The sequence below is a fragment of the Trachypithecus francoisi genome, unplaced genomic scaffold, assembly GCF_009764315.1.
Source record: "Trachypithecus francoisi isolate TF-2019V2 unplaced genomic scaffold, Tfra_2.0 Lachesis_group18, whole genome shotgun sequence".
Lineage (NCBI taxonomy): Eukaryota > Metazoa > Chordata > Mammalia > Primates > Cercopithecidae > Trachypithecus > Trachypithecus francoisi.
The window spans coordinates 25159826-25183469 of NW_022681463.1; the positions used below are offsets into that span (position 1 = coordinate 25159826).

General features: G+C 35.2%; 1 long non-coding RNA gene across 1 annotated transcript; it reads right to left on the minus strand.

The window, feature by feature from the left end:
* Nucleotides 1–205: 205 nt before the first annotated feature.
* LOC117063392 lies at nucleotides 206–10379 on the minus strand. Its single transcript, XR_004428899.1, has 3 exons — nucleotides 10266–10379; nucleotides 1209–1295; nucleotides 206–699 (listed from the first exon to the last, which is right to left on the minus strand). It is a non-coding gene; the product is annotated as an uncharacterized LOC117063392 (long non-coding RNA).
* Between the last annotated feature and the right edge of the window lie 13265 nt (nucleotides 10380–23644).

The following is a 23644-nucleotide window of genomic DNA, read 5'->3' on the forward strand; positions in this document are numbered from 1 at the left end:
CCCATCCACCTTGCTGAGAGCCACCATCACTCAATAATAAACTTTGCACTCATTCTCCAAGCCCACGTGTGATCTGATTTTTCTGGTATGCTAAGGCAAGAACCTGGGATACAGAAAGCCCTCTGTCCTTGCAATAAGGCAGAGGATCTAACTGAGCTGGTTGACACAAGCCACCTTCGGACGCCAAAACTGAAAGAGCACACTGTACCACAAGCTCACGGTGGCCTCAGGAGCTGTAAACATTCACCCCTAGACACTGCCATGGGCTCAGCGCTCCGCAACCTGCCTGTGTGTATGCTCTCCTAGAGGTTTGAGCAGTGGGGCACTGGAGAAGGAACCCACTCCCATCGTGTGCCCTGTGAGGTGGATAAGGGAACTTTTCCCATTTCAGTATCAAAGAGTGATTTTATATCTTTACTCTCATTTTGTTCTTGAATGCTGGGAAGGGAGTGACACCTGGCCATGTGCAACATGGCTAACTTTGCTTCATGTGCATCCTTCTAACTCTGTACTGAAAGGTCGTTTACTTATAAAGAGCTTTGCACTCACAGCCAAGGGAACCATACATTTCAACTGTCTGAAGTGACAATGGATCATGTAATGATGAATAAATCCTTGCATATGCCAACACAGACAGATTCTGAGGAACAAGAGTTACACTCTTCATCAGTGCCTTAGTCCCAGATTTAGACAGAACACCTGGGGAGAGATGGATTAGGACAAATTGACTGATAAACTCCCAGTTTCACTGAAATTAAATTCCCACCAATTAACAACATAAATATTCAATTTAATTACATAAAACATATTAAAGTCACATTTTTAACACTTGAATTCAAAGTAGAGATTTTTATCTACTTTCTCTCTTTACATATACACACACCCCTACAAATTGATTTTTCTTATAAATAGTGAATACAGGATTCGTATTATTTAATTTTTCAGTTATAATAAATAAATACATATATAAATAAAATAAAATACTCTTTTTCATTTTCTTACATGTAGGTCTACTTCATTTAAAATTCTTCAAAGTACTTTATAAATAGATATAGTATAATTTATCTAACTGTATGCCTACTGATGAGTACTGACAGTATTTTTTGTTTTTATTTACACAAACAATATTTTGAGAAGCTTATTAATTAACTGCCTATTTTATTTCTGTAAAAGAATGAGAATACCGGTCAAAGGGAATGTGCATTTACCATTGTGAGACATCCGAGCAGACTCAACAGAGAGATGATGATTGCTTTCCAAGACTTCTTAAAGACTTATTCACTTTTACCCATTTTCTGTCAAAAAAAAAAAAAAATAGCTTAATCACTCTTGCTGGAAAATCTAAATCAAGGTATATATGGGGATAAGTTTTTCTAATTTCAGTTTGTCTAAGTAAAATAAGGGGACTGCTTATATTTTCAGGCACTGTTGTTTTTCAGTAGTTTTATTGGGGTCTTTTTTTATTCTTAAGTTTTAAAATTAGCAATAAGTCCATCAATAGACGGATTCTTTAATGACAGTTTATATTCACAATAGTCTTTCCCTCTTTCGTTCAGGTCATTGTACTAACTACATATAATTTTTTTCCTTCAAATTTTTGGCATCCTATGTAATACTTTCTAGTGAGATTAACTATGAACAACTTAAGAGTAAGTTATCAGCATAAGCATCTAATTTGACTTTAATAAAAATTGTTTTCTAAAAGTGTTACTTATAATTGGCAACTATCTGATGTTTCAAATACTTCCCTCTGAAATTACTATGAACATCAAGGTTATGATAAATTCAAAATTAACTAAATAGTTGTAAGGTTGTAATGATGTATTGTACCCAAGAATATTCCTACTTGACTAGCAACTTGACAAGTAAACATTAGATCTAAAATGAGTATCTGCATATGATGAAGTAGTTAATAAAAATAACTTCAGCTGGGAAGGAGAAAATATTTTTGCTTTTTTTTTAGCATTTTAATGAAATGTTTATATGAAATGTATGCCAGTTTTCATCAAGATAATTACATGATATGTTGTACATGCTTGGATTTTTAATCTTTTGCTAAAATTTGTATCCCCTTTTCTACACCTCCTTTTTTTCTGCATTGTCATTTACAATATGACTAAACAATGCGGAAATTCTGCTCTTGAGACCTAGTTGTAATATGAAAGGAAAGAAACCTTTAAAGATAATATAATGTGTGACTTATATATTTTATTTTTCTTTCAAAGCTGTTTGTGGATCATTTACAGTACCTACAGTCACTGTGACAGCAAAACAATGACTCTGTGTTAAGAGGAAACAGAATTGATGTCTCCTTTGATCCCAGCAAATAAAATTCACCATGTCTTATGTGAAATAAATCTGCTTTCCTACAATAAAATGTGAGAATAATAGGCTGGGCGCAGTGGCTCGGGCCTGTAATCCCAGCCTTTTGGGAGGCCGAGGCGGGTGGATCACAAGATGAGGAGATCTAGACCGTCCTGGCTAACATGGTGAAACCCCATCTCTACTAAAAACATACAGAAAAATTAGCCGGGTGCGGTGGCGGGCGCCTGTAGTCCCAGCTACTCGGTAGGCTGAGGCAGGAGAATGGCGTAAACCCGGAAGGCGGAGCTTGCAGTGAGTGAGATCCGGCCACTGCACTCCAGCCTGGGCGACAGATATATATATATATATATATATATATATATATATATATATATATATATATATATATAAATATATATATAAAATATGAATTTATAGTAATAATAGTAATTCTAATAAGCGTAAAATGTTTATTCTCATTCTAACTGAAATTTTAATTATTGGTCACAAATATTAAAATTTTTTAAATAAATTTTAAAACTAATAAAAACTAAAATAAATTATTAGTTTCTATAATAGTAAGTAAATAAAATCTTTTATGTTGTACAATGGTGTAATTGTATTCACTTCTCTTATATGGTTGCCATGAAAAATCTTGTGAGTGATTATCAAATATTTGGGATTCAGATTGGAGGTTGGATGGGCAGAAAGTGTGGGGACTGCTTAGTATGAACTCTGCAGAGGTTCTTCTTAAGGCACTTTAGCAGAAGGCCAGTTCAGATGGAAAAGCCCAGAGCGTCTCTCATGTGAAAAGAGTATTGTCTGTGTTTTCCAGAACAGCTCATTTTAGTTTCGGATTGGAAGGAAACAAAGTGAAGGAAATCTTTGATATTTTCTGGAGGGAAGAACAGTGCTTAAAATATGTAAATTGGACAATGAAGTAAAGAAGGGAATTGAAAGTTGTAACTAAGAACAGGATGTGCCAGCACTCAAATATATAAATGTTTAAGAGCGGAGTTTCTTGTTTTATATTCCGTTATCACCAGAAAAGGACCGACAGTGCAAGCAATTAAACCAGAATATGCAAATGGAAATGTCATAATGAACTCATTTCTGTGGAAATAGCTACTAGAAAATGTTAGCACATAGATGAGAGATTCTGAAAAAAATTAGCTATCAACACTAAAGATCTGAAGAGAATAAAAACCTTGAAGCTATTCTTTTATTCTTTTTCTTCTTTTCTATCTTCAATTTTACCTGATTATTCATTCATCTTCATAAAACTACCTGTTATTCTCTCTGATTTAGAATAATTAATACATATAGGTAAAAAACATTAAGCTTTGGGAATGCTTGAAGTCTGGAGATTCATAAAGTAAATGTATAAAAATTAAACTTTTCAAAATTATTAGGAATTAGTTATCTCACATATTGTCTAAACTATATTTAAATAAGAAAAAAGAGTTAGGAAAGTGACTAAAATTGAGACCCTGAAAACAGTAATGCTCGAATGTTATACTCCCAATTCCCACGCAGCCTCAAAGTAACTTGAAGGACAGCATGCACTGCATGATTAAGATGATTTTATTCAGGCTGTTGCATAGGAAGGATGATCATAATGAGAAAGATTTCAAATAAAAAGAAGGATATCTTGGATTTTATAGAGGCAGGTGAACAAAAAAGACATCTGCGAGTCTTCCTGGAGCGGTGAAAAAGAAGAGACAATGAATAACATAGGGAAGGGTGGTTCTTTTGCAGTTGGTTTTCTTCTGGAATTAAAAAAAAAAAAAAAAGTGGTTCTAGGAATAGGGAGATGTCCTAACCATAACCATTTTCTATGAGCACAGGGCCCAGGTTAAATTCAACATTCACCATTTTATTTGAATATTTTATTTTATTTGAATTTGAAAAGAATTATGTATTCTACTGCAAAAGTAGTTTTAATTGCATTATCTGTTATGTTCAGTATACATTGAATAGGGTTCCAAATGACAAATTCCTTTTAAAATTCACTTCTAAGAAATAATACTAATGATCCTGAGGAACTGATCTTTTATTTTATTTGACAATGAAAAGTATATGAAACCACTGTTATAGTTTGTCTCTACCTAAGCTGAGAGCTCAATTGAACATTCAATTACAGAAACTGTATAGGCATATATGGTGGTCTGTAGGTTTCCCCATTATTTTCATAGCATTAGTTATAAGCATTATATATTAGCAGTTGTCTTGTATGCATATATTTTTTACATCACCTAAATCTTTTTGGAAGAAAGCAACATATAAGTAATAAATTTATCTCAATGAAAACAAGGGTGAGTTGACTTTTTGTTGTTTCTTAAACAACAAAACAAGCCCATATTTGTTGAAATATTAATTCATGAACTGTAAAGGATTTTGAATTACGTTTGTGGGGACCATGTTATTGGGACAAGAATTATGTAGCTGTTGGTAAAAATGGATATATACGAATTATCTGGGTATTAGGTATTTGATGAAAGTAGCACATGATAGGAGGTTAGAAATTAAAAGAGAAAAATTCCAAAGCTGTGATCTCATCCCAATGATACACAAAATCAGTGCTTGGATAAAACCTCCTTATAAGTATTGGAATGTCAAGAGACTTTAACTTGAAAATAATCCAGAGGTAACTTACTTTGGTAATTGGAATTCCTTCTAATAATGCTGTCATTATAGTTCTTTATACATATAATAGCAACAAGTAAATGTTCACTCAGAGGGGAGAAAAAATTGATATTAGATTGCCTACTGAATATTACTTATAATTTTTCTTTATTATTTAACTTTTCTTTTTATTGGTGATTATCAACATTCAAACATATTTAAGACTCTTTCTCATTTGACAAACTCTTTCTTAATAAATAGCACTGCCTGTCACCCAGTTGACTAATCTTGAATTCTAGCCGTCATTTTGGATTCTTCATCCCACACTCACTCATTTAACATGTATGAATTGAGCCCTGTGTTCAAGATGCTATTATTATAAATATGTTAAAAAATACTTCTCTACTTATTCCTAATCAGTTGTCAGGTTCCACCTTGCCACCATTAAATGTATTTTTCTGTCACCATCTAGAAATGTGTGTGTGTAAATGAGCTCTTTTACCTATAAAAATGTAGTTTTATATATATGTGTGCATGTGTGTGTGTTCTTCCCCTTCACCATCCCCCATAGGTGTAAGTTTCCTGAGGCCTCTCCAGGAGCCGAGCTGATGTCAGCATCATGCTTCCTGTACAGCCTGCAGAACTGTGGGCCAATTAAACATATTTTCTTTCTCTTTTTTTTTTTTGAGACGGAGTCTCACTCTGTCTTACCCAGGCTGGAGTGCAGTGGCACGATCTTGGCTCACTGCAACCTCTGCCTGCCGGGTTCAAGTGATTCTCCTGCCTCAGCCTCCCAAGTAACTGAGACTGTAAGCGTGCACCACTATGCCCAGCTAATTTTTGTATTTTTAGAAGAGACGGGGTTTCGCCATGTTGGCCAGGATGGTCTTGATCTCTTGAGTTCATAATCCGTCCCCCTCAGCTTTGTAAAGTGCTAGCATTACAGGCATGAGCCACCATGCCCAGACAACCTATTTTCTTTACAAAATACCTAGGCTAAGGTATTTCTTTATAGCAGTACAAGAACAGACTAATGCAGAACATTTGTATTAAGGAGTGGGGCATTGCTATAAAAATACCTGAAACATGTAAGTGACTTTGGAACTGGGTAAAAGGCAAAGGCTGGAAGGGTTTGGAGGGCTCAGAAGAAGACAGGAGAATGAGAGAAAGTTTGGAACTTCCTGGAGACTGGCTAAATGGTTGTGAACAAAATGTTGATAGTGATACAGACAGTAAAGGCTAGGCTGAAGAGGTCTCAGATGGAAATTAAAAACTATTTGTGACCTGCAGCAAAGGTCACTTTTGTTGTGCCTTAGCAAAGAAACTGGCTGCACCGTGCCCCTGCCCTAGGGATCCATGGAACGTCAAACTTCAGAGTGGTGATTTAGGGTACCTAGTGGAAGAAATTTCTGAGCAACAAAACATTCAAGAGGTAGCCTGGCTGCCTCTAACAACCTAAGCTCATACACATGAACAAATAAATGACCTGAAATTGGAGCTTACATTTAAGAGAAACAGAGTGTAAAAGTTAGGAAAAATTTACAGCCTGGTCACGTGGTAGAAAAGAAAAGCCCATTTTAAGGGGAGGAATTCAAGCCAGATGCAAAAATTTGAATAAGTAGAGAGGAAAGATATAATGGCCAAGATGATTGATGGGAAACAGGGCTTGAGGGCATTTCCGAGAAGTTTGTGGCAGCCCCTTTCGTCACAGGCCAGGAGGCCTAGGAGAGAATAATGATTTCATGGGCCAGACCCAGGTCCCTACTCTCCTGTGCAGCCTAGGGACACTGCTCCCTGTATTTTAGCCACTCCAGTTCCAGCCATGGGTCAAACGGGTTCAGGTACAGCTCAGGCCTTTACTTCAGAGGGTTCAAGCCATAACCCTTGGAGGCTTCCACATGGTGGTAAGCCTGTAGGTATGCAGAATGAAGGAGCTGAGGTTTGGGGGCCTCCATCTTGATTTCAAAGGATGTATGGAAAAGCCAGGATGTCCAGAGAGAAGCCTGCTGCAGGGGCGGAGCCCTCATAGAGAACCTCTATTAGAGCAATGTGCAGGGGAAATGTGGAGTTGGAGCCCCCCACCCAGAGTCCTCATTGGGACACTGCCTAGTGGAGCTGTGAGAAGGGGACTGTCATCCTTCAGACCCTGGAATGGTAGATCCAGTAGCAGCTTGCACCATGTGCATAGAAAAACCAGAGACATTCAACATCAGCCCACGAGAGCAGTAACAGGGGATAAACCCTGCAAAACGACGGAGATGCCCAATGTCTTGGGAGCCCACCACTTGCATCAGTGTGCCCTGGATGTGAGACATGAAATCAAAGGAGGTTATTTTTGAGCTTTAAGATTTAATGACTGCCCTGCTGGGTTTTGGACTTGCATGGGGCCAATAGCTCCTTTGTTTTGGCTGATTTCTCCTTTTTGGATTGGGAATATTTACCCAATGTTTGTACTTTAAATGTATGTTGGAAGTAATCAACTTGTTTTTGATTTTATAGGCTCATAGGAGAAAGAGACTAGCCTTGTTTCAGAGGACACTTTGGACTGTGGACTTTTGAGTTAATGGTGGAATCAGTTAAGACTTTGGGGATCTGTTGGGAAAGCATGATTAGTTTTGAAATGTGAGTAGAACATGAGATTTGAGAAGAGTCAGGTGTGAAATGATATGATTTGGATCTGTGTCCCTACCAAATCTCATGTCAAATTGTAATCCCCAGTGTTGGAGATGGGGTCTGGTGGGAGGTGATTGGATAATGGGAGCAGTTCCTCATGACTGGTTTAGCACCATGCATTTGGTGCTGTTCTCATTATAGCGAGTCAAATCTCATGATATCTCATTGTTTAAAAATGTGTACCACTTCCTCTCTTCTCTCTTACTCCTATTCCAGCCCTGTGATGTGTGTGTTTCCCCTTCTCCCTCCCCTTCTAACACGATTGTTAGTTTCCTGAGGCCTCCCCTTGAGCTGAGCAGATGCCAGCATTATTCTTCTTGTACATTCTGTGGAACTGTGAGTCAATTAAGCCTCTTTTCTTTATAAATGATCCAGTCTCAGGTATTTCTTTATAGCAGTACAAGAACAGACTAATACAGTCATTTAGTTGTCCTTGAGAGAAAGTAGATACTCTTGGAAGAGCTTCTGATATTAGCCCTGACTGCCTTTTTGTATTTTAAGCTCTCCCTCTTTCTTTTATCCAAATATAATGGAATCCTATCTTTAAATTCAGCAACTCCTTTATTTGCCTCCAGCTCCTTGAACTTTGTTTCTTCTGTTTCAAATTTCCATTTATTCAGCTGGCTAATTGCTACCAAACCTTCTGGCCCTAGGCTTTGTATTGCCTCATTGGGAGGAAATGGCCTAATGTACCTGTGGTAGACTTTCCAGTTAGACTTGTAGTTCCTTTCAAAGAGTTCATTGTATTGTAAATGCATGCTGAATTTCTATAATCTCTACATTAGGATTATTTTCTATGGAAAGATTTGTACAGATATAAAATAAAAAATATATTAAATCTTTCCTTTACCTAATTATTGAGATGATGTTTTAACCAATGAGATGGAGAATTCAAAGAACAGATACATTTACAATTCAGGAATTCAAACGACTTTGTAAATGGAGGCAATGAAGGATTTTTACATGGGGGTGGAAGGAAGTCAATTGAATTTCCAATGGGCAGAATTTTGTATATCTATTAGTAATAATTATTTTGCATTGCCATCAGGTATCTATAAGTTGACTGAGTGGTAAAATAGCTCAAATAGAAGGAAACATTAAAATTGGATAATCTGGAAAAACGTGATCTACTACTCACATGGAAATCTTTTTTTCCTTTCATTCAATGGATTGGCAACTCCAAGGATATAAGGAATCTGTCACCATGTTCACAAGATATTTTCCTAGAACCTATAAAAGTGCCTACCTTAAAATAGTTATAATATTTTTTGTTAAAAATTAAATAATATCTTCTAATTTTTTCACCATAGCCCGTGTCTCTTTCTTAAGAATTAAATAAATGTCTAATTCCTCCAGTAGATAGTCCATCTTCATGCACACAAGCACCTCAAACAAAGCATTATCAAAATTATATCTTGCTTTCATTAAAATAGTTGTTTCTTCAGTGTTCCAGATCAGCTAATATTTATGTGTTCCAGGTGAGTTAATGATGCAATAAACTATCTGAACTCCCAGAATTTAAACCTATGTGTCAGCTTGGAACCATCCACCTGGCATCTTAATTGCATATAGATATAGTTAATTTTTCCATTTTATAAACTTAAGATTTTTCCTAGCATAGCTCCAAGTGTTTATATTGTGAAAACTGTAAAGCTTCTGTGCAGTTCACATGGTTCTGTGATTCTCTGCCTTTTATATCCTATAATACTTGAGTTCTATTCACCTGCTAAGCCCCATTTTAGTAATTTTTTCTGTGAAGATCGAACTTAGATCAAACCTAGTCTACTTCACTCTATGCTTCTTTCCATATGAAGGAGAATAGCTTACTTCAACCTTCATGGTACCACAATACACGACACTTGGCACATTCATTTACTGTGGTACTTCACCAGCTTCCGGGAATTATTTTGATTAAAAGTTTGTTTCCTTTACTCATCTATAAGGTTGCAGAAGATAGAAAACTTATATTTCTTATCTTTGAAACTGACTTGAGTAACAACAAATAAATCAAAAGAATAAATAATATAGGAGCAGAAAAAATCAATTCCTCTTATTTTATAAAAGAGAACAGTCTATATGCACATTTTGAAGAGTAAAACAGCCTTTTATAATATGATATACTAGTGGAAAAATAAAAGTTCAACTAAATTTCTTGAGGTTTCAAAGTATTTTCTATCTCAAAAACCATAGTGATGAAGGAGAAACATATAGGGCATTCATAATTGTAATTGGTGCTAAATCATGACCAACAGCTTTTTGCTTAAAATTGATATTATAAATGTTTCAATCACTATAGAATCAAAGACATGAAGGGAGATTTTTATCTAGAAATACAGCTTTCTAAAAAGCACAGTCTTATGATTTGTTTTTCTTTTCCAACAATGCAGTGTCAAATTGCAGTGTAATAACACAGCATGGAGACATTGCTGATGGTCCATCAGACATCGCTGATGGAGTCTGAGCTGTAAGGGCTAGCATATGACTTCAGCTCCTCCTAAACCTCTTCTCTTAGAGGAAGACTGTAGAAATATTGTACAGCATAATCACATTTTGCAGAATATGAAAGACTTTCTGAGGTAGAATGCTGAGTATATTTGTATTTTATTTTTTAAAAATAAGAGTTGTGCAACAGGTTCTCTTTTCCCATAGTTCCGACCACTGACCTGTACAAAGCACAGTTCATCAGATCTCATTCTGTGTGTCTTTTTCACCACTATCTTTACTACTGCAGTCAGTTTCTACTCCAGTCATGCAAATTTTCAGCGGGAGCGTAGGTATTCTGTATTTATAATAGAAATTTATCTGTGTTTAGCCAGAGATGGAATAAGAAATGTGAATTCAAACTACTCCAACATTTTACAGAGTGAGTTGTACAAAACATTAGTACTATGAGATTTCAGCATTTTAGGGTAAATTTTAGATAAAATCAAGTAATTCCTATTTTAAAAAGTTATGAGTATTTAATATAATGTGCTTTCTAAATTTCTAAAAGATCAAAGAGCAAAATTTGTATTCAGTTATATTTGACGATGTAACTTTTCCTTGGGAAGAAATTCCAGGTAACAATATTTTATAGACTATACTAGGAAATGATTTTCTTTCCATATAGTCTTGTTTTGAAAGCAAACATAGACAAAAGCACCTCATCTGTTAGTATATAATACTGCTAATATCTTCTCATTGTTACTCTTGCAATTTCCGTTTCTAGAAATGTAACTAACAAAAGTACAAACAGATACATAATAGACACACAAAATATATATGTTTTTCTATTGTTCATCTGGTTATTTTTTTTTTTTTTTTTTTTTTTTTTTGAGACGGAGTCTCGCTCTGCCGCCCAGGCTGGAGTGCAGTGGCCGGATCTCAGCTCACTGCAAGCTCCGCCTCCCGGGTTCACGCCATTCTCCTGCCTCAGCCTCCCGAGTAGCTGGGACTACAGGCGCCCGCCACGTCGCCCGGCTAGTTTTTTTGTATTTTTAGTAGAGACGGGGTTTCACCATGTTAGCCAGGATGGTCTTGATCTTCTGACCTCGTGATCCGCCCGTCTCGGCCTCCCAAAGTGCTGGGATTACAGGCTTGAGCCACCGCGCCCGGCTCATCTGGTTATTAATAATCTTGGCCAGCCTTGCTTTTCTGTAGATTTCCCCAAAGATTTCAGGGCTTTATTTTCATGTGATCTGAGCCAGGAACTCATGATTAGTCAGTGATCAAACAGGAGCTATGCTTTGCTGAACATTGGGAAAATGTATATAAATTTATTTTTAATAAAGATGGTAGAAAAAAATAAGAGGACAGACAATATTGACAGTTTTTAATTGATTGTTTACTCTGTGCCATTGACTATGCTAAGTAAATCACTGAAATTATCTCATTTACTTTTCACAGGAACTCTAGGGTAAAGATATTACCATTCCCTCCATGTTACAGATGAGAAGACTTAGGATTCTGTAGGTTATGTGATTTGACAGTGCCCTCCTAGCAAGAAACAGAGCAAGATTCTGAGGTGAGCTGACCCTGAAGCCCACATTCACTGATGGTAAGTGTGTTGCCTCAACCAGCCCTAACTCTCATTATGCAATGCTTAGAAGCAAGAGTGATTGGTTCAGTTGGCCTCATTGATGATTGAGGCTTTTAGAGTTAAGTTTAGAAGAAAACCATAAAAGAATGAGAGAGGAGGCTTGCTGCCTGATTCATTGTTACCATCTTTGATATAAGAAAAGAAAGTTCCCTTGAGTTGCCAGTTTTCTTTCATGTCTTTTCCATGGGGAATCCTTAGTGTGTGGAATGCAGCTAGTGTGGAGATGAGGTGAACCATGGGGTCTCCATTATATGAAACGTGTGGTGTTCTTTTAACAAACTCAGGTATTAGCCTTTAGAACATTGCCAGAAATATGGACGTGGTCATGTTCTTATCACCTCTAAAGCCATGGCTGCCCCCATACACTCACAGATGCTTAAGAAGTCCTTCCTCCAAGCCTAAGAGTGAAGTGATTAAGGTATGATGAACATTCCAACAAGCTGTAGTAGTTCAGTGATGGTTTGGACACATGAACAAGATCATCTCACAAATCAGACCAACATATAAATATTTTGTACACCGTCTCCAACAATTTAAAAAACAAAAACAAAAAAAACTAGTGATCTAACCATCCCAGATAAGAAGTTGGCTTCTACACAAAGTGCCTCTCGAAAATAATTTTCTACAAATTCAGGTTCTTGGGTATTTTTTGTTTTTGTTTTCTCTAGCAATGGCTTATTAGTCAGGGATAGTAAACATTCTCATTTTGATAGCTTGAAATATAGTCCTTTAAACCAGTGTTTCCCCAATCTCCATTCTTAATCTTTCTATTTTTTCAACTGACAAAATGATCAAAATAGTACTATTACCTACAGTGCTTTTTCTTCCAGTCTCAACTTACTCTTGTTACTTTTCCTCCTACAAATTTGCTGAAACTACAGCCTTTGAGAGCTCAATTCACCAATGACCTACTAATTAACAAATGCAATGGTGTCTTCTGAGTCCTTATTTGACTAGTTTTCTCTACAGTAATCAAAATCACCGATCACTTGTTCCTTCTTGAAAAGCTCTTATAACTGGAAGAAGAAAATGAATGTCTCTCCCATAGAGAGACTGGGGAGAAGAATGACCCTTGGCTGAAAATGTAATCAATTACTTATAAGAAGTAATTTCAAGGCTTCCACCTGGTCTTAGTGTAGCTAAGGTAGCAGGCTGTAAAAGATATACAGTTTAGAATTAGCCATTTATTATTCCAGGTAGACCTGAAATAGCATGTTTTAAAAGGAGGGTGGGGAGCTGAAGGAGAGGAATTATCATGGCGCTGCATAACAATGAGACTATGCTAACTCTGTTGCTCTTATGTGAACTTGTGAGTCATGAGGCAGTTAAAAACGTGTTTGTTTTTCTTATGTAGGCTTGGTACTATTTTAAAAGATCTATGCATATGAATAAATGCATTTGAGAGAGAAACAGAGACAGACAGATATAACAGATAACAATTGGAAAGTTGGAGAAACAAAATGTTTGTGACTCCATCTGACCTTTGGGTAACAACTACAGGATCCAGATTTAAAATTCCCAGGACCACTCCTGGATTGCATGAAGAAACTGCAAAAATAGGCAACTCCTGAATGTGCTTGTAATGTCTACATGGTTTTATTCTAGCTTGCATATGACTAGACTAGTGACACTTAATCTTAGATGGGAGCAACCTTAATAGATTTGCTGTAAAGGAAGATAATTTTTCTAAAATACCTCTAAAAACAATGCGAATGTATCTGTTTCTTCTTCATCAATTTTCGTACTCTTGGAGCACAGTCATTCTACCTAAGTTTTCGTTGAACATCATTGTACCTCTCATAGAGGCAACAATAATTAGTAAGTGCTCAAAAAATATTTTTAGAATTGAGCTGTTGAACTAAACATAGACATATGTGTGGTAAATTAGTCATACACGAAATGTTATATTAACTTTGATAAATTTATTTAAATAAAATGCATATAAAAGTAGATGAATTGGAACATATGAATATTAAACATACAAAAATTAGCAACATGGTGTGCACACAATGAAATAGTGAATATCTTGATATTTATGGTAGAAGGAGAAAGTAGGAACTAAGCTAACATTTACTAAGTGTCTTTAAAATATCAGACATTTTTCATACATCATCTTATAAAATATAAACAAATTCTTTAAAAATAAGCATTTTAATTCCAATTTATATCTGAAGATTCAGCCCAAAATTCCATGATGAGTAACTAGCTAAGGGAAGAGCAATAGGTCTCAACTTTCTTGCAAACACCTATCAATTTATTCAGGCTGCAGATGAATGATTAAAAATACTCTTTGGTTGTATCACCATTCATTGAGAAAGACTCCCCATGCATCAGTAATATCTGCTTTAACCTCAGAAGGAAAGGGAAACTGATCACTAGACAGTATTGCTATCACAAGTCCAAAATGAGAAAGCAAGAATATGAGTGTATGGACATGTTTATTTACAGAGAGATGGAAGAGAGGGCTGAACAGGATTTGAGCTCACATACATGCTCCCCTCAAAAAGAATGATTTCCACTATCACTAATTTAATTTTAAAACATGGGAAAGATATAAGTTTTTTGGTGAGTGCATTATTAATGACAAATGTCATGGTAAGAGCAGACTCAGGAAGCATTAGTTCAAATTAAAAGTATCCTAATGGATAATACTATAGGAAAAATTATGACTAATAGAACAGAAGTTGGACAGGAGTCAGCTCTCCGTTTCCTTATTTTGTTTTTGGCTTTCCCAGACTGGTTTTGCCATTTTTGTATCTAGTGATCTTTGTGAGCTTCAGGAAAAAAATATACACAAATGTTTTGACGTATTACCACCATAAAACCAAGAAAATGAAATACTCCTGAGTTTACATAGTCTTCCCGTTTTGGGCACTGAGTTATACTTTTCAAAATAAATTACACCAAAATCAAAAATAATATGTAGTTTCTTTAAAATTTCTATTTATAAGCAAATGTTTTATAAAATAAAATTTATTTGCTATGAAGTTAATTCTGGCCTACAGATGGATATATTAAATAAAATAACTAAAAGATGAAATTCAATACCTATTAAGTTGACAAAAATGAAGTAATGTGAATCCCCCAAATTACTGTATATTTTGTTTTAAAGTAACAATGCCACTGACACTGTGGCTCTGTCTTCCAAAGCACAGGCATTAGCTGGCATGGGGAGCCGGTAATTTGCAAAATTAGAAATAGGCTTTCTACACCACTTATAGTTCAATTAAATGAGTTTATAAAAATGTTAGCACAAGGAGGTGGAGCAAGATGGCCAAATGTAACCCTCTAGTGATTTTCTACCCCACAGAAGTAACAAATTGAACAAGTATCCACACAAGAAAGCACCTTTATCTAAATCACATATAATATAATGACAAGGAAAGAAGCAAGGAAAACTATAAAATATTGACATACAAAATTGAAGAGGACAGAGAACATAGAAAGATATTTAAAATATATTTAACAGATAAAGATATTTCACAGATTGGAAAAATCTTATTGCTAAAATGCCCATGTTACCTAAAGCAGAGATTCAATGTGATACCTATCAAAATACTAATGATGTTCTTCACATATATAGAAAAAAAAAAAATCCTAAAATTTACATGGAACCACAGAAGACCCAGAATTGCCAAAGTCATCCTGAGCCAAAAGAACAAGACTGGAGGAATCACATTACTGGACTTCGAATTATACTGTGTTATAGTAGCCAAAATAGCATGGCAGTGGTATTGAAACAGACACATAGACCAATGGAACAGGATAGAGGACAAAGAAATAAATCTACACATTTACAGTCGACTCATTTTCAACAAAGGTGTCAAGAACATCCACTGGGGAAAAGTCAGTATCTTCAAAAATGGTGCTGGGAAAACTGGATATTCACAGGCACAAGAATCAAACTAGACTACCATTGCTCCTCATATACAGAATCAATTCAAAATTATTAAAGAGTTAAATCTAAGACCTGATGAAACAAAACTACTAGAGGGAATCATTGGGGAAATGCTACAGGACCTTGGTCTGGGCAAAGACTTTTTGAGTAAGACTTGGAAAGCACAGGCAACCGAGGCAAAAATGGGCAAATGGGATCACATCTAGCTAAGAAGCTTCTGTACAGCAAAGGAAACTATCCAGAAACAAGATGGGAGAAAATATTTGCAAGCTATTAACTGATATGAGATTAACAGCCAGAATATTTAAGGAGCTCAAAAACTCAATAACAAAATAACTAAGAATCTAATTTTAAAATGGGCAACATATTTGAATAGACATTTTTCGAAAGATAAGAATGGCCAACAGGTATATGAAAAAATGCTCAGCTTCCCTAATCATCAGAGAAATGCAAGTCAAAAATATCATCTCACTCCAGATAAAATGGCTTTTATTTAAAACAAACAAACAAAACTGGATGGCAGCAAGTATATGGAGAAAGGGGAATGCTCATAGACTGTTGGTGGGAATGTAAATTTGTTCAGCCACTGTGGAAAACAGTATGGAGTTTCCTAAGAAAATTAAAAATAGAACTACCATATGATCCAGCAATGCCATTGCTGCAAATACATTCAAAAGAAATGAAATTAATGCATCAAAGAGATATTTGCACTCCTGTGTTTATTGCAGCTCTACTCATGGTAGCCAAGATGTGAAATCAACCTAAGTGTCCATTAATGGATGAATAGATAAAGAAAATGTGGTATATATACACAATGGAATATTATTCAGCCATAAAAAGAATGAATTCCTGTCATTTGCAACAGCCTCAGTGGAATTGGAGGATGTTACATTATGTTAAGGGAAATAAGCCAAACACAGAAAGACAAACATTGCATGTTCTCCTTCATATATTGGCATTACAAATTTGATCTTATGGAAGTTAAAAAGTAAAATGATGGTTACCAGAGGCTCTAAAGGTTACTGGGGAGGAGAGATTAAAGAGGGGATAATTGATGGGTATAAAAATACAGTCAGAAGGAATAAGATCTAGTGTTTGGTAGCTAAATGTTACAACTTTGGTAGCTAAATGTGACAACAGTTAATAATAATTTATTGTGTTTCATTCTTTCGTTCTTTCTTTCCTTTCTTTTTTTTTTTTTTTCTCTCTCTCTCTCTCTCTTTTTATTGATGGAGTCTCGGTCTGTCACCAAGCTGGAGTGCGTGGAGTATAATGACACGATCTCGGCTCTCTGCAATCTCTGCCTCCCGGGTTCAAGCTACTCTCCTGCCTCAGACTCCCGAGTAGCTGGGGCTACGGGCGTGCGCCATCACGCCCAGCTAATTTTGTATTTTTAGTAGAGACGGGGTAGCACCATGTTGGCCAGGATGGTCTCAATTTCTTGACCTCGTGATCCGCCGGCCTCAGCCTCCCAAAGTGCTGGGATTACAGGCGTGAGCCTCTTTGCCGGACCCTATTGTGTATTTCAAAATAACTAGAGTGAATATGGAATGCGGAATGTTCCCGACACAAAGTCAGGGTAAACGTTTGAGGTGATGGCTATCCCAAGTACCCTCATTTGAGCATTACCCATTGTATGCTTGTGTCAAAACATCACATACATTCTATAAACATATACAACTTTTTTTTTTTTTTTGACAGTCTCACTCTGTTACCCAGGCTGGAATGCAGTGGCATGATCTCGGCTCACTGCAACTTCCGCCTCCTGGGTTCAAGTGACTCTCTTGCCTCAGTCTCCCAAGTACCTGGGACTACAGATGTGTGCCACCATGCCTGGCTAATTTTTGATTTTTTAGTAGAGACAGGGTTTCACCATGTTGGCCAGGCTGGTCTCAAACTCCTGACCTCAGGTGATCTGCCCGCCTCAGCCTCCCAAAGTGCTGGGATTACAGGAGTGATCCACTGTGCCCGGCCTATACAACTCTTAATGTACCCATAAATTTTTTTTAAAAAAGTTAAAATTTAGCCATAATAGAAAAACTGGTCTTTTTCTTCATGGTGAACCTTGAAAATTTGAGCATAGATGAATTATGTGGTTATTTTTTTTACTTGCTTGCCCTATCCATTTTTGCTCTCATCACCTCAGGTGTCACCCCATTTCGTTATTGTCCCTAGGGACCCGATGGTGGATGGTTTATGATTAGATTTAACACAGAGACAGCACCAACAAGAGACTGGAGGGCAAGAGTGAAGATCCCCCATTCTCCTTTGCTTTGAGGATGCTTTTCTTTCTTTCTTTCTTTCTTTCTTTCTTTCTTTCTTTCTTTCTTTCTTTCTTTCTTTCTTTCTTCCTTCCTTCCTCCTTCCTTCCTTCCTTCCTTCCTTCCTTCCTTCCTTCCTTCCTTCTCTCTCTCTCTCTTCTTTCTTTCTTCTTTCTTTTTCTTTTTGTCTGCAGCTGCTTTTCTCCACAACTACTTGGGTAGCCCTTCCGCCAGTAGTTCGAGTTCCCATTGAGGAACTGTAAAAATGTTTCCTATCCTTTTTTTCTTCAATCTATGGCAGAAAGGTCTCTGACATTGCTAGTATCTGGATGCCTCACTTGCTGTACCTTTTTTGTTTCCCTAACTCTGCCTGAAGCTTTTGAGAAATCTTTTCAATCGGTTAAATTTTATTTCCTTTTGGGACAGTGATCAACCCAGATTGTGTTCCTGGTTTTGGTAGTCTTATTTTTTATTCCTAAAGCTTGTAAATTTGTTTGTGTTTATGCTCTGGGTTTAGCATCTCTAGTCCACACTCTGTCCTTGGTGCTCAAGGACATTTTGTTCCATTTGTTCCTCTGATTTCTTCCTTTCTCCTTCCACCCATTTAAAACAAGTTTTCTTTGTAACACATTTCAATTTTGTCTGTCATTTTAATTCACCATAGGGTTCAAATGTGTGAGAATAGCTGATAATAGATCAAAGTGCTCCCTCCTAGGTAATATCCTAATATTTCTATTGAACAGTAGTGATGCATTGAGAATAGTCCTGAAATTTAAGGAAAAAGATCAGCATCTGAGCTCAGCTCTGGCATTAATTACTTCACATTGCAAGGATCTATTAAGCATTTATTCTTCTGTGGCAGAGCAAAATAATTTGCTTGTGAAGGTGAAGCAAATCGTTTTTAAACCTAAAGCAGATTTGAATATATTTTATTTCTTCTTTCTTTATGAGCCTTTATTTTCTTTTTATTTCCTTTTGTTACCATGCAGTGATTTTTCTGTGGGGGGCGGTAACTACCATAGCTTGTACCTATTACTTAGTCCTTACACAAATATGTGTAAAATTGAATTAAATCTTCTCTAAGTTGAAGAACATATGTTCTAAGTTCTCGCTTACACGAAATTTTCAGGACCAGCTGTTTATTTGTGGCACTACTAAAAATATGTTGATGGATTGATATGTTTAAATTGTACTCCCTTTAGATAAAACAACTAACTTGGTTAATATCTTTGGAATGACCCAGGAAATTTAAAGAATATTAAAATGCTCATTCATTCAGATTTATTTTTAATACAATCTAATGTTTAATCAAATTATCAATAGTTATTTAAATGTTTGCATCATGCAGACATAATGTGTTTTTTTGTTGCAAGGAGGGGCAGTGGATATATTTGGAAAATAACAAAGATAAATTCTACAATATTTACATTTGGCTTTTAAAAGTTATTATAGGTTTCAAATTCACATTACCCTATTTCTAGAATAATTTCACCCATTGAGTAGACATATTGATAATTTTGAAGAGATGAAAGTAAATGTAAACAAATTATAATGATTTCATATAAAATTGTATTATTTTATTAAAATTGAAGAAGTTTTCATTTGCTCCCTCAAACATAATTTAAGTATCTGAGCATTAGAGCAATAAGCTATTCTTTTATAGTTTATTGATATCCACTCAAATATCAATGTGTAATTTTGCTCTGTGTCAGATAGTATTTCATCTTATCATATGATTCCATTGTTCTTGAATCACTGGGCTGTTTCCTAAGATAGAAAATAAAATTAACCTGGTTTTGCTACTCTTTGGATAAAGGCTGATAGTGAAACAGTTAAGTAAACACAAAGTTTCCAAGAAGAAGCACTGAAGTGCATATGATCTAACATAATGTGCCTCACAGAAACTAGAAATTGGATTAATATTGCTTGCTCATGCTTGAAGCACAGAAAATTGCTCAAAGGCAGATGGATGGAGAGTGAAAATCTAAAAATAAAATTCCCAGTGGAAATGAGGATTTTCACAGTTCAGACTGGTTTCTCTAGGATATAAGTCTCATGGCATGGACGAAAACCTTACAAGCAGGGCACTTATGAATATTGTAAATCACATATATGTGTGTTTGTGTATGTGTATGTCTGTGTGTGTATGTGTGTGAGAGAGAGAGAGAGAGAAAAAGAGAGAGAGAGAGAGAGACAGAGAGAATAGGCCTAAAAGACATATAAATTAAAGAACAAGAGAGTTAAAACTATTCATCATTTGTGGCAAAGTGTCATTATTTATTGATGTAATCTATGATTTCTTTTATAAACTTCCAGCAGCAGGCATTCAAAATTTGAACTCGTATGATTTTAATGAAAATAATGCAATGAACTTTGGCATGATTTTTATTGTTTTATTTTAACAAAATCTATATGGTGGATATGTTCCCCTTATGGTTTATATTTACTAACTTCTGGAAAGATCTGGAGTCTAAATGCTGCAGTTTTAATACCTGCGTGTAAATCAGCTTAACTGTGTATAATGTGATAAATGATCACAGCAATTATGAAGAAAAGGATGAATTCTAAATGAAAATTTATTGAAAAACATTACATTATATATAGCACTGAAATAAATTCCTAACCAAAACAATGTGTTAAGTAATCAGATTTAATACATATGTTTTGGTATTTTTTATTTTATTTATTTATTTATTTATTTTTGAGATGGACTCTTGTTCTGTCATCCAGACTGGAGTACAGTGCCATGATCTCGGCTCACTGCAACCTCTGCCTCCCAGGTTCAAGTGATTCTCCTGCCTCAGCCTCCTGAGTAGCTGGGATTACAGGCATAATCCACCACACATGGCTAATTTTTGTATTTTTAGTAGAGATGGGGTTTCACCATGCTGGCCAGGCTGGTCTCAAACTCCTAACCTCAAGTGATCCACTCACCTCCCAAAGTGCTGGGATTACAGGTGTGAGCTACTGCACCTGGCCAGATTTAATACATACGTTTTAGCATAAGGACAATTCATAAAACTGGTATTTTTTGTTGCTGACCACATATTATCTGCTAATTTAATATAGACACAAGGACAATTCATAAAACTGGTATTTTTTGTTGCTGACCACATATTATCTGCTAATTTAATATAGACACAAGGACAATTCATAAAACTGGTATTTTTTGTTGCTGACCACATATTATCTGCTAATTTAATATAGACACAGGTATAAAGTGTGCCCATTTATTAAGAATGCATTTATGTTTCTTCTCTTTAATTCTAGAAATTTCACTCAAGAGACTGTAGTTAATACTTTTATTAGTGATAAGACAATTAAATCACTTTATTTTCTTTATGTGAAAAAGGAGATGTTGCTCAAAAATAATACTGTGTTTCGTCTGTCACCAATGCCAACCTGTAACAAGTGCAAAGACAATTCAATCATTTATTGCTAATTTATTTTATATTGACTTCATTTTAATAAACTTTAAATATATAAACTAAAATATTAGGAAAGTATTATGGGAGGGGTTATTAGATTATATTAAATAATACTCCCCATTACGCTTTAATGGAGAAGATAACCAACTTGTAAGGGGTGAAGCTTTCTGTCACAACTTAAGACGTTTGACTAAATTGACTACTGTTTGCTTATCTGTCCAGTGGTTCTATGAATTAGCTGTAGGCGAAATCGCAAAATGAATTTAAAAAATTCTTTAGACTGAAAAGAAAAAGCCTTTCAAGTGACCCAATAATGTTCTCAAGGCCCTTCCAAAGGCTGCTCCTTTGGTTCTAGACTCTTCATGGATTTCCTGATTGACCTTCAATGTTATCCAATACCATTGCCATAAATGGAAAGGACTGATAATCTGCCAAGGCCTTTCTCAGGCTTAGAAATCCATTTCTAGAAAAAGATTTGACAATTATTCATCCTCACTGATAACAGGGCAACATTATAAAAAAATAATAAAAAGAAAAAATAAAATATTGACTTAAATTTCAGGAAGATTTAGAAGGGTAAGAACACAAAGACAAGTCTTTTCAAAAAATAGCAATCTCAAAATACTTTTATATATGCCCGCCTAAATGAATTTAGAATCAAGTTAGTTTTACCATAGATACAGAAGAAAGAGTATTAATATTTCTTCAAGTTGTATGAATTTAACATCATAGGAATAGATATATAAAATAATATAAACTATGGAGAGATTGTCTTTAATATCAACATTATTATTAATTTGCAAAAAATTTTAGGGACTAATGCAGTTTTTTTCTCAAGTCCTGGAATCAGTCAGTCTCTGTGTACCAATAAATGAAAGTTACAGCTTCCTGTAGGGTACATAGTCCATGTTCAACATGCTTCCCCAATTACAATGAAAATATTTGTCTAATTTTTAGTTTTCTTCCTAATTCTAGCATCAACTAAAGTTGTCCTTCTTCCTGAACATAGGATTAACAGTAAATTAGATTATAAAACTATATTTTGATTATTAACCATTCCACTAGTAAGAAATAAAATACCTTATTCTTAGTAATGTTTACTTTTCCCCATTTAAGAGGGGAGGGTATTTCTGCTTAAGCAAAAAATGTTTCAGTCACAAAATAAAACATATCAGATGATAAAAATGTAAATGTATATTCATTGGAATACTCATTTTGTTTGAGCAAATCATTTTAATTCAGAAATTAATCAAAAAGAACTTTACACCTAAAAAAGGAAAAACACATTAATTACAGAAATTTGAAAATTCTCATAAATATGAATGCCATTAGTTGAATTTTCTTGAGTCAAATTTACCAAGATTACTTTATTATGTCTGAGTGAATGGTAAAGTAAATCACCTAAAAAAACTTAAAGAAAAATTAGTACTCTGATTTATAAATCAATTATCATATATTTAGAAGAAATTTTCTTAAATTAGTTTATCATCAGTAATAACACAGTTTTTGAAAAGATAACCTGTTTATTATTCTGTATCTGTTTTATCTGAATGTGTAATTCGTATATATGATTCTTATTATTTTAGATTCCTACATTCTATTCATTAACATTTCTTGAAAATATGTATTAATTCTCACAAGTATTTAGACATTAGTGGGGAAAAAAACACACCCAAAACTACCATAACTTTCTACCTTAGAAATCACTGCAATGGTTTGCTATATTTTAAATCCCGTCTGGGAAGTATTTTTCTTTTTGTTAATTTGAAAACATAAAATAGTGCCCCTTACTTTACATAAAATAACATTTTCTTCAAACTTGGTACTTAGAGCACAATTACAGAACCAGAAATACAAGGAAATTGCCTGGTAAGATATTGAGTGTCCTATAGCTTACACACTTAACCTGAAGAGAGAATGACAGAACTGCTTGTCAGCTATGTAAGGTTTTAGAATTGTTCATAAAATTACCTTTATTGATTTAAGGAGCTTGGTTAGAAGGGACAGTAAATCAGAAGTCTCACCTGGAATCATTCAGGCTGGAAAGAGAGAGAACATTGCAGCTTTAACCTGGAACTCTTATCTTTTGGAGTTGACTGAAAGTAAAGGAATTGATACAGACAACAAAGCACAGAGTTTAGGTGATCACTTAAAGCAGGAAGCATATCACTTTAACCCTATGTTCTAAGCATCATCGTCATTCTGTTCCACATAGCAAAAAGGATTAAGCAATTGAAAAAGTTTTGGAAATGTGTTTAAATATTTAGCCAAAAACAAAGTTCCTAAGGAATAATGCATATAGAAAGGCATATATTTATGTGAAAAATTGTATTCTCCACATACTCCAAAGTGATAGATGCGTGAGATCATTATTTGT